General features: G+C 32.7%; 1 long non-coding RNA gene across 1 annotated transcript in view; it reads right to left on the bottom strand.

Moving 5' to 3' along the window:
- LOC148277723 (uncharacterized) overlaps positions 1 to 21,229 on the bottom strand; it is a 48,828-nt gene that overhangs the window by 4,510 nt on the left and 23,089 nt on the right. Inside the window, exon 2 of the long non-coding RNA XR_015823378.1 lies at positions 16,517 to 16,546. This is a non-coding gene — a long non-coding RNA (uncharacterized LOC148277723). The remainder of the gene's footprint in view (positions 1 to 16,516; positions 16,547 to 21,229) is intronic.

Here is a 21,229-nt window from a genome sequence, read left to right as displayed (position 1 = left end):
TTCAAAGTTGTTCGTTTTTATTCTTTTTTTCGTTTCTCCAATTTTTACCGCGCACAAGTGAACATTTATTGTATCTAATTTCCCGTAGGACTGGAGTTCTCAATTCGTTATATTTTAGGTTATTAATTGTTAAAAAGGCGAATCCTGTAAGTCGATTTTCCCCCGATAGGACAAGTCCGCACTACGAACTCTACCGAGGGGGGTACAGATCCTAAATACGGCTTTGTCAATAGCATTTTTGCTACAATGCATCCGACGAAAAACGACGTAGCCTTAAAATTTGACGTTTAAGTACACGGTGTTTCAGGGCCTGACCACAAAACTTGAGAGTAGCATTCCTCATTGTAAACTTTTTTTAAATTTTTTTTTTTGAAAACTGTTTTTTTTGTTGTTGTTTTTTTTACAATAAACTTAATAATAAAACAGAGTATTAAAAAAATAAAGCAAAATTACATAGCAATGAAATACATATTAATTAAAAAATAATAAAAGTCTACACACGTGCGTTTCCAGAAATTCTTCAGCAGCCAGTGGACCACATGGTGACGGTACCTACCTACTAAAGATTCTCTTCGGACATTTATCTCCCTTTGTTAACCATGGAGTTGATACAGTGCTGTATTTATTTAGTTTTTTATTGCTTACTTCTTGGCATGAACACTTGACAAACTTACTACTATGCTCTATTTTTTATAAATTTATTGATATCATTCTAACTTTGCTAGAATTCCACTCGTCCATGCGCTTTGTAGCTGCACGATGATTGGTTATCTAGCTTTAATATATCAACTTTAAAATACCTAAATTTTGTAAATGGGGTCTAGAATTCCAATCGTCTATGCGCTTAGTAGCTGCAAGACGTATTGTAATCTTACTCCTTTTTATTATTCATATTATTATTTATTTTTTTTAGTATCATTAATACACTAAATCTATTTGTCAATTTTTAAAATGTGTAAATGGGGGCTCAATTTCTAACTGACGTCCTGTAATCTAGCTCCTATCTGTTATATTTTTTTATTGATCTTAATTGAAAACGAGGAACTAGAATCCCAACCGTCCATGCGCTCTGTAGCTGCAAGACATACTGGGATATTTATTAATTGTACAGCGCCCTTGAAGGTTTTTTCACAAAAATGGCGCTTTATAAATTGAATTTAAAAATGGCGGTATACAAGAAAATGTTAATGAATTTTTGCTCCTATAATAAAAATGGGACAGTTATAATATTTTTGTGTAACATAAGAAAGAAAAAATAAATTATTCTGTAAAAGATAATATGGTTTTTAAAAAAAATACTATCTAAAAAGGGAGATAATCCTTAATGTATCGTACTTAGCATCTCTTCTACAAATCCCTTCTCCTCCCCTACCCAACCGCTTCCCTAGTCGACATCCGGTGCGTATCATTTCGTTGATCAAATACGTTTTTAATCTCTTTTTTTAATTTAAAAAGGGGATTTTCCAAATAATTCATGCGAATATATATTTTTAATAGAGTTAGGTGGAAAGAAAAGTGGCACGGGTTAGAAGTGCCACCGGGTGTATTTTGGACTATGTACACTTTAAACCACCCGGATCCTTCTCGTAGACACAGCCACATTTGTCGGTCCTAGCAGTCACACGAGCGTAAAGATTTTTACTGCCCAAAAATATTTTTTTTCGAATCGCACATAATTTCGATAGATTTCAAATTTAAAGACATGTAGGATTTGATTGTTGGTGGAGCTCTTACCCCAGTTAGAGATTGACAGAAAACACGCTGTTCAATGCGTATTTATTAAATGGCGAATAAATAATAAACTGTGTCCCGCGAGATGAGGAGTTGAAGTAACTGCACTTGAACTACATGCTGGAACTGAGTGACTGATTGAACTGGGCTTCACTGGCGTTGACTGCGCCCTGTGGTCTCTTTATAGGCCACGTTCCTTTGTTCTTCATATCTCCGTGATAGGGACGATTTTAAGGTACTGCAGGACTTTGATCTCGTGTTTCGCAGAATGCAATGAATTAAATTCAATAGAAAACGCTGACTTGCTTCTTGGAGTCATGACTCTATTTGTAATGTGTGTCATCGATCATTTACTTAAACTCCAAAGATAAATCCCATCTTATAAGTTATATTTCAGCCAGTACTACTTTGAAAACTTCGAATTAAGAACGTTTTTTTTTATACATTCATACTTATACCCGTATGCAGAGACAAAATTTAAGGTGAGGAAAGTACATTCTAATCTCAAATGCGGATAATAACCTGAATGTAAAGACAATACGGGTATTATAGTCCCTCTTAGGGTAAAAACTGGTATTTGGCACTTTTCATCTAAAGGGCGACTATAAATATAAATTTTAAAAAAAACGGTCTATATTATTTTTACCGCGCTTTAATTCCTTCAATACAATTTTGTTGAATATTTTTCAGGAATATTATTTTTGCCACTGCCGCTTTAGGTATAAGAAAAAGTGCTCAAATCTATGCCTAGTACATTCACATCAAATCATCAGTTTTCTCTCGAGGAAGTGCAACCCTCGCTAAAACTGGTCCGCAAAAAATGACGACTAGAGTGAGAAACCGTCGTCAAACTGCTACTTAAACCGATACTCTCGAAAAGGCAGACCTAATAAAGGTTCATCAGTTTCCTAAATTTCCGAAATTGGTAAAATAAACCAAAGTAGGGAACAAAATGCCGAACACTCCTCTAGTGGAACGGAAGGCCTGTTGACTACTGCCAACAGGCCGGCTTCTCCTGAAGAGTTTTAAGTGGTTTCCTCTCCACGTGAGCAAATGCTGAGAAGTTCCTGATTAGCCCACATTAATATATCACTCCTGATCCCAATAATTTAGATAAATTTTAAGATATTTAATTGCAGAAAAATCCACTTTTTGAAATACAAACCTTGTATATTATAAGCAAGGTAAATAATAAAGCAACTCCCATATTAAAAAAAATAAAATAAAAATAAAACAAAATAAAGGTTCATCGCAGTCAAAGAATAAAGGATCTGGGTAGCAGAAAAAAAATCCATTGGTAAAGCAATAAATTCTTCAAGATCGATAACTTTCCTCCTGCACAGAAGATGAAAAATACTTTTGCTTAATATAATGCTGAGTCTTAAAAACGAGAGTTTTCCGGGGGAAAAATGGGCCCACGTAAACAAACAATGGCCACATGAAAAAAGCGTTAAAAAGGAATCTTCTACTTTCGTTTAATGATATTATAAATATTTTTTTGCTAAGGCGAGTTGTTTATTTATTTGTGTGCATTTTCAGCCAACACCCCTGAACTTTTCACCCCGCCAACAGGGTGAAAAGTGTCAACAAATTTTCTCGAGAAAAGTGACAGTATAATTTTTACCTCCGGGAATAACTTCGTTCTTTTGAATAAAAAGGTATTTTGCAATAATATTATTACAAGTTGGTATACTCAGAATTCCTCGAAATATACATGTGCTCAGATCATTCAATACAATGTAAAAAATGGCAGTTTTCTCCCCATCCTACCCTACATCATAAAAAAATCTTCCCCTGTTTTGTGATGAAGCCCTGAAAACCGTGTATATTCCAATTTTTATATCTTAAATTGGAGTTCGCTACAAAGACAAATATCAATATTCTCTACCAGTCTGCGTCTCTTTGAAATAAGGGCTTAGAAGTTCTTAGTATTTTTTAATAAATGTTTTTATACAAATATGTTTATCTTATGAGTTTAACTTGAGAAATATTAATAATGAGATCGACGAAGACGCTTATCTGCTAGAAAAATATTTTATTTTTGGTAACATTTTATTTTGATAATCGCCTAATAAGAGCTCGTTTTTGCCAGTTTCAAGTTTGAATTATTTTGGATAATTTGTTTTTTTGACTTTGTAAAAACAATTAAAGGACATTTAAATGTTATATCCATTTATATTTCGTATATATCAAATATTAAAGCGGTTATTTTACGGTTTGAATCAGAAACAAGGGTCGATATTTGGGTAGGGAGTGGAATTATTCCTTTGATTAAATTATCGAGAAAAATTTCATTATCTTATGTAAGAGGACACCGCGGAATCCTATATTCTGTACGCATTCACAATATGGATAAACATTAAAAGGTGAACAGTGAACAGAGCTTAATTTTGAAAAAGATCTATAAAAATCCAGTACAATAATTTGAACGGAATTTCGCCTGGCGGCATGCTTTTCGGTATCGTTTGTACTCCTAATGTTATTAGCCGAAAACATTAAGTTTATTTTTTAACTAGCAATGTCCGATATCGTGTAGATCTTTCAACTGTGGTGCAGTTGGTTAGACAGCCAACTTTGGCTCGGGCGTCGCGGGCTCGATTCCGTGTTGCTAGTTCAAGAAAAAAATAAAACAAGTATTTTAATTGGCCTGGGTGTTGTGGTATATTTTATTTAACCTCCTTTCATATCCTCTCTTTCCTATCTGCTGACAAGCCTCGAAAAGAGAAACTAAGCGTGCTTCTCCTTTATAAAAAAAAAAGTTTTGAAAATACATATTATAAAGCCACATCATTAACAAGCTTCGTTCGCCAAAGTTTCTGCCCTTTCCGCAAGATACACGAGAAAAAAAAAAGATTTTACTTATAAATTTGTTGGATTTCATGACATTCAACGATAGGAGAAAGTAATTGCCCAGTTTTTAATGATTTCAGCATCATCATTAGATGTCCGCTCCTTTGTTGGAGCATATTTATTTATTTATTTATATACGGCATTTCTGCCATTTACATATATGTGGTATAAAGAGTGCTTAAAAATAAAAATATTTTTAAAAAATCGAGTATGAAATATTAATATACTCGTACTGTACACATTATTAATTACTTGAAATACATATATATTTTAAAGAAATTATACAATAACAAAATACATTAATCAATCAAATTATAACTATTCCAACCCAATCTTCTGAAGATGATTTGCTCTTTTTGATAAAAATATGTTGGTTACTTTATTTTTTAAGTTAGGCAGAGATAAACTAAATATATCAAAATGTGATGCATATTCATTCCCGGTATTCTGTAATCTAACAAAAGGTGAGTTATATTGAGCTACCGTTCGAGAATTTTGACAATAAAATATTGTAGACGTTCTGCATGGTGTCCACGAAGATTCTTCGGGAATTTTTCTAGGTAGTTCTGACATGAACTGCCGACGAACAGTCAGCAGTCGAAGTCCAGGACGTCAAGAACCTGATTAATTGAGTTAAGGCTGTCAGGAGGCATCCGCAGTACATGGCCAAGCCAACCGTATCACCTCCGCTTGATGACAGTTGTCACCGGAGGACAACTGTTTGATGATTTCAGTCGTATCAAATTGATTGACTTTGCATTTTCACACGTTTGCAGTCTTCCAGTATGTCACACACAAGCAATGGTTTGAAATTTTTTTCTGCAAATTCGCAGAACTAAACTAAGCATAATACTCCTTGAGAACATCACACGTTTAGTCTGGAAGATCGTCGTCTGTTGTTAGCATGGGGATCCCTCGTGATAATATCATATGCTATACTTAGTAGACGTCTCGATAGTCCAGATATTACCCTTTACAAGAACTGACACACTAAGAAAACTTTTTTTTATATGTACGTAGTGTCGTAGAGTTTGCTTCTCCGATTTGGAATCCTCAATATAGGTAATACTTTCAAAAATCGTATTGAACATATTCAAAACTGTTTTTTTAGACAATTAGATTTTAAAAATAATGTTTCGTTATCAAGTAGGAATGACTCCACTTATTTTCATAAGGTTCAAAATCTCGCAACTCGGCGTATCATGTTGGATATGAACTTTCTCTAAAAAAATGTTATTAACCTAATCGATACCCCAGAAATTATTAGAAGCATTTCATATCGAGTCCCTGACCGTAGAACTCGACAGTCTGTACTCTTCGACATTCCTAGCTCACAGACTAATAATATGATAAATAGCACTCTTCGAAGAATACAGACTACCTGTAATGACAGTTTAGTGACATCGACATATTACACTGTAAATACTTTATTTTCATCAGATCTTTCAGACATTTTAAATTTATCTCCTGCTTAACTTTTAATTTTGACATCTACTACCTGCATCTAATTAATTATTAATGGTTGTGAATTTTTACCAAGAAATTTAAATGTTCATGGAAGCAGAGAGAGAGGGGAGGAAATTAGAATTGAAACTATACAATGTCTTCTTCATTTTATGTACTTTTTATTTCATTTTTATAATATTTCATTTTTTTGTATTTATTTTTTCCCTCTCATTCTGTATTCATAATTAATTAATGTCAAATCTGTAATTGGTCTTACTTTTAAAAAAATTATCTTGCACCTTGTATTTATAAAAAATACAATTTTTTTATTATAAATAAACATGGTCTTAAAATAGTGTATTTTCACAAATCGGTTATTACGTTGAAAACTCCTTCAATTACTGGATTTTCACAATTCTAATGATAGAACATCAATGCATAGATAATAAGTTTTTATTTATAATTTTCGGGTTTTAAAATGAGCACATCCAAAACGGCCTGCAGTTGGCATCACGTCACTGTGACGTCATCCGTCATCCCCGCCGAGTGTGCTTTTGACAAACATTCCGCTGAAGTCTGACCAGAAATCCGTTTCAGCTGCTTCCAAATACGCGTATTTTGAACCAACCTAGAAAATTTATCCGACGAAACATGAAAAAAATAATTTATATTTAATTTTTTTTTAAATATAAAAAATGTGAAACGACCCTATTAGTTGGACTCGCCTGAACTCGTATCGTGTATAAACTTGTGTCTTACAAATATAGCCATTTGCAACAATTTTCGTACGAACACAGAAAGAAATATAATTTTTAAGAGACTCCAAGGTGTAGGTACGAGTAATATAATATTATAATGTACCAACGAGTAACTTCGTTCGTAATGAATAATGAAGACTCATGATAACCCATGAATAATGTATTATGGACAAAAATCCCTTAAAGGTTATTTTGTTTTTCTTAAGATTATATGTTATATGTAACGGGACCTGTTCGGTGAACAGAATTTACTCGGTGATTACAAATGATATGCTTTTATAAATTGTTCTTTACTTTTTAAAAATAGTTTTTCCATTCAATGTCCTGTTTATTGTGTATCTTTTGAATACTTCTAACGTCTGTGTTAAACACTGAAATTATGTCTAATTAAATAGAGATGACGCTTCGTATAACGCGAATTGGAAATCGTGTTCTAATAATAAAAACATTGCCACGCAAAGCGCGTAGGGGAGACCGAGGAGGGTTGAAACAGTATTTACATTACCTAGTATATTTCAGCCTAAAATAGACCTACCTCAATGAACTTTATAATTTAACTTAGAAAATTTTATACACTATATAATTTTGACAAAATAACAGGAAAAAAATTGGCTAAAACTGATAAAACTGCCTGCGTTACAACTCTCCTAGTACCGAGGTAAGTTGAAACAGAAGTCAAGGTGAGTTGTAACAGTTTGGTATTTGGGGATTATAATTATTTTTTTAAATAAAAACAATATTGCTTTTAAAAATAATTTATTTTTTTTAAGAAAAATACGCGTGAAACAAATTAAACTGCTGAAATCAACCATTGGTATGTTCATCAATAAAAATATATCGGTTAGGCTTTATCGTGCTGTAATCATAAATTATAGCAATAAGTTCTTTTGTACATATTGATTGAGCATTCTGAAACAAGAACAATTAACGATTCGGTGTCCAAATTCACACCACAACACATCATAGTAATAAAATAAATAAAAGAGGAGAGTTGAAACCAGCTGTTTGTTCAGAATAATGGCTTTTAACCTCTAAACTAGAGACAAACTATGTAACAACAATATCACGCTTTGAAATTTAAATAGTCAGTGTATATTGGAAATAATATCACGTCAACGTTCACGTAATACGTTTCGAATAGCAGGCTATCAAAATACTGGCCAAAAACACTTTTGTTATTTTTTCCCGTCCAGATGTAGTATACACACAACCACTCCCTGCGAACTGCTGTCGCCGACTCCATCAAGTGGCATGTTAAAAACACAATAAATGTGCGATATTGCCAGTTCACCAGCGATCATACATTTCTTGAAATCGCCATTGTTACAACTCTCCTCTGTTACAACTCTCCTCGGTCTCCCCTAGTAGAGTAAAAAGGACTAACCGTTTGTTCCGCTTACTCTGAATTCAGATTTGTGCATCGCGCACTTTTGCTCTGTTTCACATTTGCTTATCGTATGCAAGGAAAAACATTATTTCCTATCAAATACGGGATAAACATGTTACCCTTCCAACAAAAACATTAAATAATAAAGGTAAAGCAATGACAATGCCAGGGCCTCAATTATTATGGGAAGATAAGGACGTCATACTTTCACCTTGACGGTATAGTTGAAGATAAATTAGCTCTAGCGATTACTAAGATACACTACCGACCCCTCCCCCTTCAAGTTTTGGGTAGGTACATCGATATAAAACAAGGGGAAGCGTACGTCACAGTACACATACCTACGTACTAAAATGGCATAGCTTCAGTATGACGTCATAGTTGAAGATAAAAATCGCTAGATACGCTACCGATCCCCCCACCAGCAAGTTTTTATGTAAGTACATTGGTTTGTATCTAGAATAGGATAGGATCTAGAACCCCTCGAGACGTTTATAATTTTTCTTTTAATTACGATTTACTTAAATTTTTCATCGTTCTGAGGGAGAGGGAAATAAGTAAATTTTGAGATGGAATTAAATTCCGACATAACTGTCAGTTTTGGAAAAGAGCGACTAGATGCAAAAAAGAATGTCTAGGCATAAGAAAGTTGCCACTATAAAAAAATAACTCCGCTCCGGAACTTGAATTGAATGGTGCACGTTGCCGTATCTAACGTATACATATACATTTATTTACTTATAAGTTGTTTATCACACATTGTTTGAGACATAAGTCCTAACTTTGTGGGACTAAAAGTCCCGTGTTGAGTTGGGACGAGCAATTAGTTGACACAGAAACATGAATATATCATCACAAATATTATATAGGATCAGAAACATAGCAATATATTTACGTATCAATTATGTCAAAGGATAAAAACTTGTGAATGTTACAGTGTATGAATTATGATCACTTAAACCAGCCAGTGACCGGACATAATCCTTGTTTCTGGGCCGTTATGTTTACTTCTCAATAGCCCAGGCAAATTAGATATTTCGAGGGAGAAAAAGTTCGGAGTTTTGAAACTCGGCATAATTGTTTGTTAGTATCTAGTGCATAATGTAATAAAAGTCCCCGAGGGTTGGGGGTCCGCTAAAGGCGAAGGGGTGGGAGGTGAAAGCTTATTTTTCACGGTTTTTCACAAATATCTCCGAAACTATCGGTCTTAGCGAAAAATAAAACAAGTAATAAATTGAATTAATTAAAATGAGCTATAAAAAAGATTCACGTGTAGTTTTTTTATTGAAGTAATATTTTCGGAGATAAAAGGCAGACAAAATACAAAAAAATTATAAAAAAACAATTATTGGAGATTTTTTTTTTGGAAAACATATCGCGACATAACCTTTCCAATTCTAATAGGGGGACCACGGTGTAAAAATATTAATATTTTAGAATTTATTTTTAACATTATTTACTTGAAATTACGATTTGAAAATAGGCACCAGGATAATAATTCTTTTAACAATTTTTCGACAGAACTCAACGACGACAAGTTCTCCATTGTTTTGCACCATATGAACCACATCTTGTTCACCATTCTTCTCAGTGTCATCTCGGAATTATTGAAATTGGTGACTTCTTGTAGAACGGGCAATAACCACGTTATATTTTTTACTTTAGATGAAAATCATGAATATTCCTTATCACGCATTTGTCGAACAAATCTGTAGTAAATGTACTCAACCGGTTCTTTTTCTTTTTCTTTTTTGTCGACCATATAACATTATATTTGTCGTTACGTTGTAAAGTTGATAATAATGATCTTATCTAATCTTGGCAAAGAAAGTTCAGGTTTCTGGGCCCCAAAATATTTAATATGTTACCCGAATATTGTAAAACCGTGACTCGGATTCAATTTTAAAAATTTGTAAAAAATTGTTTACTGGTTTAGGTTGAGAAAAATCGGAAAATTAACTAAAAATACATTCTAAATAATAAATAGTATAAATTAATATTGTTTAACTGTATAGTAAATTAACAAGTAGGTAGTAATGTTATTGTTTATTTTTGCATAAAAATGTCTGTCTTAAAACAGGTTGTACTTAGTTAGGCAGACTAGACATGATCTAAAAATCTATTATCTAAATGTGTATGGAGTAGATAAAGTAATTGTTATTGTTTTAATAAATTATGATTATTATTATTACTGTTTTGGAGGAAACACTAGTAGCTGCCGAAACTTCATACATTGTATTTCTAAATTAAGAATAAGTCTCGTTAAAGTTCGTAGGTTTTCACGGCTTTTATTCTTGTGGTTTTATTCTTGTTATGTTTTTCTGGGTTATTGTCCCGTGTATTATTTTACGTTTTATTTTTACGTTTACATCAGCCCAGCTCATTAACGTTGTTCGAAACTTCAGCAAGAAGAGTAATAATACACGGCACTATAACCCAGAAAAACATTACAAGAATAAGTCTCTTTGTTTAAAAAATTAATTAAAAAGAAATTTGCTTTAATAAGACGTTATTAAATAACCTTTAAATTATTAATTATAAATACTTTGTGGACAATTTATGTATATATTTTTACAAAGCAAATAATGTATAAACAAAAGACATAAAACAACTGGTTTGGGAGAATATTGCGCAGAATTATGATTTGAAATTTACATTTACTTTCTTAAAAATTATTTATATCCTGAGAAAGTCATGTTCAGTTATGATAAGACTCGGCAGTAATTAGCTTAGAGGAATTAATGACTTATTCGCGGATTTTGGCAGGGTAATTAGTTGGCAATTTTTATTTATTTATTTAACTTTTTGTACATAATGTTATTTGTACATTGGCGGGCTTATTGCCAAATGGCAATTTCTTCTACCCAACCAATAAAATAAAAGTTTTATTTTTATAATTCAAGTTACAGAACATATTCAATAGAAAAAAAAGATTAAAAAGCTAAAGAAATATAAAAATAGAAATCAACGTATTTGTTTATAAATTACCTTAAATCAAAACTATTACTCAATGGGAAAAAGGAAAAAAGAGGAAAGAGGAAAAAGAGGAGAGATTAAGGAAGAGAAAGTAGATGTTTCTTCAGACGTGATTTAAACAGAGATAATGTAGTAACATCTTTGATGGTGGATGAGAGATGATTCCACAGTCGAGCCGCATGGACACTATATGAGTTAGAGAAGGGTATTAAGAGAGTGCCTTGAGAATTAGATCGAAGAGGTAAACCATGAACTGATAAGCGTTGAAATTTTTCAAGCAGGTATATAGAAGCGTTAGGACTATGAAGTACATTGAACAGAAGTGAGAGGGAGTAATAGTCTCTCTGCTGTCTAATTTTGAGCCATTTCAGTTGCCTACGATAATCAGAAATGTGGTCATATTTCCTAAGACCAAAAATGTACCTTATGCATGTATTCTGAAGTCGTTCAAGTTTATCGAGTTCCTCACAGCTTAAATCAGTCATGGAAACATCAGCGTAATATAGAATGAGTAGTAGTAATGCTTGTACAAGGGTGCATTTAGTATTAATGGGTAATCATTTTTTATTTGAAGTGAGTGTAGACTGAAAAATATTTTGCGGCTTAATTCGTTAGTGTGAGCTCGCCAGCAGAGATGTTCTTCCATTTGTACTCCTAGATTTTTTACAGATTTCCTGTATTGAATATTGGAACCATTGACATTAAGAGGATTAAGTGAAGATACGTCTAGCTTACTAAGCAATCTTTGGCCACCCGCAAACATAATTTGTGTTTTAAATGGGTTTATTAGTAAACCATACTCTTTTGTCCACGTTGACACGCAATTTAGTGTATTAGACATCGATTCTATTGCTTCGCTGGTGTTTTCAGGTCATTGTAGACATTATGTTAATATATTTATCTTTCCATAACTACAGTTATCAAAAAATGACGTACCCTTCATGGAATATAAGTAATACATTATCTGATGTTTTAAATAATGCAAAAGTGGCAATTTTTTTCGATAGTATATTAAATTTTGGAATTCGGTAGCTGCAGACATGGTCACCGTATTTTTCTTGCAACAAACAAACGTGCGATCGCCTCGGGAGTTAGATACTTACTACGACAAATATTTTATGAACCCTTTTAGCCAACCAAACGACGTGATTTTTCTAACACATTTATATACTTGCATATTACACAAATGATTTGTTTAAGTGTTAGTGTTAAAAAGGTTAAGTGGCGGGCACTCTACGCGGCTAAAACATACTTTTTATATTGAATATCATAAAAATGAAAGCACTTTTTCTTAAAATCTGAATAATTTTAAGTTCAAAAATCATCTTTTGCTGGCATCGAGTTCCTCGTTTTCTGGCAAAATTCCGTTTGTAGAAGTTCCCTGACAGTAAGTTGCCGCAGGTTGAAATGCATTTTATTGCGGTCTTTCGACATCCATTTCGTCCTTCACAACCAGACGCACATACACAAAATGGTATTCAAGATAGTCAGGTGCGGCTAAGTCCTTTGTGGATTCGGTGTTCCATCGTTGCCTGGAATCGACCCCCACTTTTCAGGTGTCAGTCGGTTATTCAACCACTGCTGTACTTTCAAAAATACTCTAAAAGCAAGCTGCTTTAGTCCTTAAAATAAAGCTTGATTAGAGTGACAGTTGTCAGCAAAAGTAACGACATAACTTTGTAGTGACGACTAAGGAGTGATTTATATTGACACTCGAAAAACCATTCGTATCTGGCATGTAATTTTTTTGTCAATACAATGCTTGACATACAAATCAACATAATTTTTTTTTTTTAATATTTATTAAATACAAATAAAAATACAATATTCCATCCAAATACATTTTTTTTACATTAATCAAATACATATATTTACATTAACGTTTTCCATTACGTAAAAGAAATAAACAATTCTTGTGTACATAATGGGGAGTAACGTCTTACAATAGCTTATTTTATTTCAATTAATAATATTTTTAGGATAACATAAATAAATTACAAAAAAGACATAAACGATGTTTTCAATCAGTGTTACATAAAGAAGAATTTTAGATGTAATTTGTCACTTCTTTCTTAAATATATTGTATTTCTGACTGTACTTTTTACTATTTTTGTTCATTCCATTAAAGAAAAATATTCCTATATAAAATCAGTATGTTTCTTTTTTGGGTTCAAAAAAAAAATATTGATAACAGTGACCATGAAAACCTTCGCGCCTATATAAAATGAGCTTTAAAACTAAAAAAAACTTACATAAACTTTATTATTAACGACGTTCTTACAAGTTAACGTCATTTTGCAAAAATGTTGATGGGACAAATTAATCAATGTAAATCGTTCGAATAAAAAAAGAATTCATTTGTTGTTGTTCATGAAAAAAAGTAGTAGATGTCTTATTTTTTAGTAAATAATTGTCTTAAACACACTATAATAGGCTTGTTTTTGCGTTTTTATTTCAATTTTCGGAAACAGAGTCTCATGTTTGCATGAAAAAACTGATAAAATCGATTTGATCGGTACATGATTAGTGATCAGTAATTTTCCATCACTAGTCACATTAGTTTGACAGCTGTCATTTTAATCGAGCTCTATTTTAAGGACTATAGGTAGATGTTTTGTAGGTGGCAGTGACGAAAGATCAGGTTGAATCTTGTTAACTTTTAACTTAACGTTAAATCTTGTTGAATGCCCGTGCATGTGTAAGAAAAATAAAAAAAGTATTGCTCACCAAGCCGTTTGCCTAATACTCGGATGAAAAATCTCAAATAATTAAGATTTTTTTTTAAATTTTATTTTGTCTGCCTCGTATATTCGAAAATATTAATCCTACGAAAAAATTTAAATAATAGTTTTCGTAGGAAGTATTATTTATTTTTGAATTGAAGTATTATTGAGTGATAGTGTCAAAAGTGACTTTTAAACCCTCCCCCCACCCTAAGCGGACCCCTCAACCTCGGGGACTTTTAGTATGTTATGCAGTAGATACCAACAAACAATCATGCCAAGTTTCAAAACTCCGGGCTTTTTTAACTTCGATCACCCTTTTTGGTCTAATTTGTCTGGGCTACAAAAGGTTTTTTGTTATTTTTATGTCCGGACGGATGAAAATACATTTCTGGGTGTAAAAAAAAAACCAGAACCCAAACGGTTTTTCAACTCGATGTTTGAAAATTCACCCCGTGGTGTAGTTGTTGGTGCGTTTGCTTACCATGTTTGGGGTCCTAGGTTCGATTCCGGGATGTAAAACATTAGTTTTAATGGTGGTTCTAACTGGTAGCTTAAGAATTATCACATTCCTTTCCAGATATGATCAGAAAATGATGCAGATGTCCTGCAATTGGAGTGCCCTATTCAGCACAGTATGCGGCTAGGGAAATGATGATGATAAAAAGGTTTGTCATCTTTATTGAAACAACTATCAAATAGTACTGGATTTATACTTTTCCTTAAAACTTCTATGACAAGTCATAAGCCTGTAAATGCCTAGACTTCCATATTCCCTCTCAAAAATGTTTTTCCTCTCGGTTGAAATAAATTCCACTGAATGTGTTAGATAATTTTTAGGTTTAATTTTTGTTTCTAAATCTAGAGTAAAAAGAAATGTATGTTGTTTAAAAATAATTAAACCAAATATGTTAACATTATAAGTTTTGTGAAAAGCAATTTTGCCGTGTATGTTAATAAAATATGAAAAATAGCTGCTTTTTGTATGATTTAAATGTTTTCAAGTTTTTAATAATAATTTAATAACGTATGAGTATACTATTGATTTGTATCATATATCTATATGTACTCCTTAAATTCCTCTATTCTATTTATTTATTCATATTTTGTTCCATTATAAACTATGATACATAATAAAAATAAAGTGACCTCATTGGGGTTACTCCGTACCTAGGACACTTAACAAAATACTTTTTTGTTGATATTTTAACATCTGAGAATAAACAAAAAAGACTTAATAAACAGAGATAATTAACAAAATTTTATAGTTCAGACAGTTATAAAAAATACGTATTTATGTTTATAATTAATTTATGTACATCTATATTATTTATATTACAAAACGCACAACGAAAGAATAAAACATAACATAAGCTATACATTTGTTGAGCAGTTGATTCAATACTGATTAATTTAATTTTTTTTAAATTTAACAACCATACACATACCGCACATCGATCTGAGGACCCGAGTCTCTGCGGCGCGGTGGTGCCCGCAACCCACATACTAGGAAAAATAACTGTTTGTTGCCGAACGAGAGCTGTCCGAAGGAGCTCTCCGTAATCTCGTGGCTTTGGAATCTTTGAGAGAAAAGAGGAAAGTAAATTCTTTACTGACTGGGATGCTCGGGCTCGGGGTTGGGACATGATTAATGCGCCGAAATTATTACAAAACTTTTTTTAAAGCCGTGAAATTCTTTTTGGAAGCCACCAGATCTAAATATCTGACCGGACCTACAAAAGGACCACGGGCTAAGCTCCATTCGTAGACCCCCTCTTTAAGGAGCAGGGGACAAGACCGCAGGATGTGTTCGGAAGATTGATTAGGATATCCGCAGCAGCACCAAGGAGAACATTTGACCATGACCCGATAACAACTGCGTAGTTCAGTGATCAGGGATAACCCTGGGGGATTTTAAGCGCCCAGGGATCGAGGAAAAAAAAAGAAAGGTTACCCTTCCCGATGGGGAAAAAACCCTGTGATTGCCAAGAATCAAGAAGAGTATTTAAAGTCTTTTTTTTATTTCCGATTGTGACTTTCATTCAGTTGGGTGTTGACTGTTAATGGACGCCACCGATCAAAGAGAAGCGGTTTTTTTAAGTGGAAATTCTGGACTGGACCCACAGATCCAAAGGGGACAGGCTCGTTAAAATCGAAAGTGCTTCCGTCAAGCATGGCATATACTGTGTGGTATTAGTATGTATTTGTTGAAGTTGTCTTTGTGTCGAGGATCTAGCGATTGTATTATTTGTATGTGATATATTGTAGGGGTTTTGTCTTTCATTTGAGTAAGAAGAGTTTTTGAATCTGTAAGTGAGTATAGTTTTAGCGTTTAATTGCTAAAGTTAAAGAACTGAAACGTTTATTGAAGAATAATTTATTTATTTTTATTGTTTTTTTTACCGACCACTTAAACCAGCAATGACAGGTTATAACTCCAGCAAATGCTTAGACTTCTAATTTCCATCTATAAAATGTTCTTCATCTCTGCTGTTATTACATTAATATCAAAAACTCCCAATTGGGTTAAATCCAGTTCTTGTCTACAAAAGTTTGGATAAGACTTAAAATATTGTAAATAATATATTAATCATCAAATTTAGATATTCAACCATCGAAAAATATGAATGAAGAAATTACTCACGGTACGTTTAAATTGTCCTCTCTAACTTGGCTGCGTGCAACAAAGAAAAACATTCAAGATTATTTTTTTATTTATTACAAATACGGCCTAAGCCGATTATAACACGCACATGGAGAAACATAATATGTACAAGAAACTGATCAAACAGAACATGGAGCAATGACAGACAAGGACAAATAATAGCAAACAGGATATTAAAAACACACGATCTATATACTATTCTTAATTAATCTTTTTTTATGAAATGGCGAATAGCACACTGGACGTCCTTTATTTAACGTGACTGAAAGGTATCAAAGTACCAAAAAGATGTTCAAGATTGCAGTCTACCTTTGTTGTGGCGTCTGGTAGATACAATTATTTTGTATATTCTCCAATCGTCACACTACATCGGCTCGGAAACAAATAATATGGAGAAATCGATGTTTCGTTTTCCGTTGTCAGATTTTAGATTTAAAATGCTTGCGGCGATAAAATCAAAAGAACTTGCAATATTTGACGCTGTAAAAATCAATGTTTGTTTTTTTTTTTTTCTTATTTGTTTATTATTTACATAGAAATAACATTAGGAAAATACACTTTAGAAAAATACATCTATAAATTAAGCTGTAACATGAATCGGAAAAAATCCCCACAAAGACTACAGCGTCTGAGCGTAGGCCATTACTTTTTTGATTATTAAAAGTTTATGGCACATATATATAGTATGACATGACCATGAAAAGAAAAGAAAAGAAAAGAAAAGAAAAGAAAAGAAAAGAAAAGAAAAAAAAGAAAAGAAAAGAAAAGAAAAGAAAAGAAAAGAAAAGAAAAGAAAAGAAAAGAAAAGAAAAGAAAAGAAAAGAAAAGAAAAGAAAAGAAAAGAAAAGAAAAGAAAAGAAAAGAAAAGAAAAGAAAAGAAAAATAAAAGAAAAACTAAATTAACATATGCTGAAATTACGAAAATATGATTTATTTGCAGTATGCATTTTTTAAATATTTTTTTTTAAAGAATGTGTATTTGCTCCTTCCATGGTAATCCAAGACCTCAAACTCTTTAAACTGTACCAGTGATTTGATGTTTTGTAGTTCCTTGGTTAGTAGATTGAAGGATCTTGGACCAACATAAGGAGTGCCTCTGTGCGAACTTAGTTCTGCATCCTGGAACTGACAGTACACTCTCAGATCTATTACTAATACGATTTTTAATTATAACTAAACAATTCTCTATTCAAGTAAACATATTTCAGGCACAACAAACTTACTCACTCACTCTTTGTGAAGTTAATGAATCTCACCAGCATAAATAAAGGTTTCAGCTCTTTAACTTCACAAACATCAACAGATGGAAGAATTGAAGGAATATAGATGTTCAAATATAAGCAGAATGGTGACTGTTACACAATGTGTAAAGTGGCCACTTAAACCAGCCATTGACAGGTCATAAGCCCTGTAGATGCCTAGACTTCTATATTACCTTCTCTTAAATGTTCTTCATCTCTGTTGTAATATGTTAATATAAACAGCTCCCCAGGGAGTTGAATCCAGTCCTTGTCTACAAAAATTTGGACAAGCTCAAAATATTGTTGACAAATGTATATATTTTTTTGTTTTATCCTTTATTCCCTCGATTGAACACGAACAAAAAGAGATATCGAAAATGCCCACTTTCGTCTACTCGAAATTCTAATAAAATAATACATGATACGCAAAAGCATACACAATTGTAGAACAGAAAATTTTCTTTCGAATGACGTACTTAACCATTTTGTTTTACTTTTGACAACGGAAAAAAAACGGACACGACTAATGTCAAAACCTGAAAATGATTTTATTTTTTTATTCATGAGACTGGCTAATCTACAATTGGTTTCATTTTGTAGGATACCGGAAATGGCTACGAAATAAATTAATTTAAAAAAATAACAAATTTCAACCCACCCTAATTCTACCGTGTTGTGTGGATTTGGACGAAATGTATAAAATTGGCAGTTGTGTTAGTTTAGGGCTTGGGCGCCATTTGCGGTTTTCTTTATCCTTTGACATATTTTGGACGGGTCGTACAAATCCTCACGGCACGAGAAATATACATATTTAGAGTGGATTGATTTTATTGTGCTGTAATGTTTAATGAACGACAAATCTCCACTCGATTTTCTTTCGCAGTATTTTACCTGAAATAAGCACCGGTGTAAATTTGGAAAATATTCCAAAACTTCTATTTTTTTATTATTTTTATTATTTATCATGCTATTTATTGCATTTAGCCGGCGGTTGACAAGCTAAATCTTATAAAAAGCAGTCGCCATAGTGATTGTAATTTAAGTTTCCCTTTTTTGTATAAGATACTCTTTACTATTTTGCAAATGCAATATATTTTTTTGTATTTTTTTTATTAATAAAATTCATAAAAGGTACATGTTTTAAAAAAATTCTTAACATATCTACTTTTACACATCTAGTAAATGTTATCACTGTAACTCTCCAAAAAAAGAGACTAACTTGGAGTGATTGGAGGGTGACTTACACTGTTGTAGTTGTTTATTTATAGGAGTTTATCTAATTTTAAATACGAATATATGAAAAAAAAATGAAAAACATAGGATTTATAAAGAAAAAACATAAAACAATACATTCATACAAATTAAAATTTAATGTAGTTTTTACACATGTTTAAAAAATATCTTTAGATTTACTTTAAATTTATTTATTGATTTACTATTTTTAATAGTTTTTAGTTCATTTTGAAGACTATTATAATTTTTTACACCTTTGAAGACAAAACTATGAATATATTGTATTATTTTTCATTGTATACGCCGATTTTTCGCAAGTGAGCTGTATTTATTTGCGAAAAAAACAAAAAACAAACCGACACGAGCGATGACTTAGAGATTACACACGCGTTGACTTATTACTGCGAGAACTTTAGCATGTTCATTATTGTTCATTGTGATGGCTCAAATGCTAAGTGTTTAAGCACGTCGATAGTTATTTGTGATTGAGCTACTGGTTAGCGCGTAAGTTGCCATAGTAAAACACATACATTAAATATCAATCCACCCTGTTATTTTATCGTGCCGTGTTGATTTTCGCAATCATACAAAACGGGCTTTTTGCTTTATTATTTGGCTCAAAACATGTACCAAAAAGAAAAGAGATTTGCCGAAAAGGGATTTACTGAAAAGAGATTTGCTAGCGGTATACCGACCAGTAAGCTTACTACAATTAAGGCTATAAACAGGAACATACATATTTGTATGCCGTTGTATCGGAGCGTGGGAGGGATGGTAACAAAGAAAGAAAAATAAATAACAGCGGCGCCCGTTCCGTAGGCTCTTCATGATCGCGAAAAGAGTTCACTAAAACCTCTTTTTGTGCGACTTTTTTTGTACGATTTCGTAGTTAAGCAATTTTAAGCAATTTCAAGAAATTTATTAAAAAAATGTAATAATGAAGTTTGGAGCTACGGGAAATTTGCAATGATAAACGTTTTTTTGCACGCGGTAAAAATTCGAGCATTTAATTGCATGGAAAAGTGTTTTTTAGGAAATGTACGAACAATTGATTTTTTTTCAACTGTAACAAGAAACATTAACGTTCTTATGATTTACGTTCCTAGTTTTAAATTTTTCATTTTTTTATTTAATGGACTTATGCAGTCCATTTTAACAATGGTAAATACAATTTCATATAATTAATACAGGTTCTAATAAAATAAAATACAACCAAATAAAATTAAAGCTAGGACAGAAAAAATATAAATTACTACCTTAAGTCAAGAGCCGGTCTATCTTAGTGTTTTTTTTAAATCTATAAGGACTTACACCAAAAAAAAGTCCAGATCTTGTATCGAGTTTACAATACGACACAATCGGGACATTGGTGCATGCGAGCCATAGTTTGTGCTGTGTTGATCAAGGAACAGCACATTATTATTTCGCAACCGGCGGATCGGAACATTGAATGCCACTTGTTCCAGTAACGATGGGACATCAATTAAGCCATTCAGTAAATTAAGCACAAATATGGAGTCAATGTTATTTCTACTGAGATTTTTAACATTGACACCATTTCTCCGTAAGTGTAGTCTCCCCCCTCGAGGCCAATCATCCATGCTACTTTAAATAACTGACTACAAGAAAATGGGAATCAAATTGAGCCAGAGCGAAGTGTGAACCTCGAACATGTGATATTAGTCCGCGACACTAGCCGCAGGACCACAACCCGGTTCGAAAAATGGTTTTAATAATGAACTGCTTTGAAACATTACAAGTGTTTGCGACAATAATCAATCAACTATAGCGTTGTTGTGTGTCGTGGTGTCGTGAGTGATTTCCAGTTTCCGGGTAGCCATTTTTTTCAGCGTTGAAAAGTAAGTGTATTTCGACAGCGGGGTTCTTTTTTGAAATAAAAGCACAACCTAAGAATAATAATACGCCACTGGCTAATAAAGTCCCCCATACAGACGTAACCATTTTTGATTATCAACATCAAAGTTAACTACAGTTTACAACAATTAAAAGGGCCGTAGATACTCAGGTCGAGAACTGCAACCGCAAACCAAAACTGTCCGTTACACTGTTGTTAAACTAAAAACCAAACCAACAATTCGGAAAACATTCGTTTTATGCGATAGAGCTGAAGGGCTTCTTTATCGAATTATCTCACCGACAACGACCATGACGTCACGAGCTGAGTAATTTTAATTGAGTAATTAAAAAATCATAGCGA

This window comes from Micrasema longulum, unplaced genomic scaffold, assembly GCF_059751315.1.
Source record: "Micrasema longulum isolate JH-2025_06_02 unplaced genomic scaffold, ASM5975131v1 h1tg000988l, whole genome shotgun sequence".
In the NCBI taxonomy this organism is placed as follows: Eukaryota; Metazoa; Arthropoda; class Insecta; order Trichoptera; family Brachycentridae; genus Micrasema; species Micrasema longulum.
Note: the sequence above shows the minus strand (reverse complement) of the source record. Positions and strands in the feature narration are given on the sequence as shown.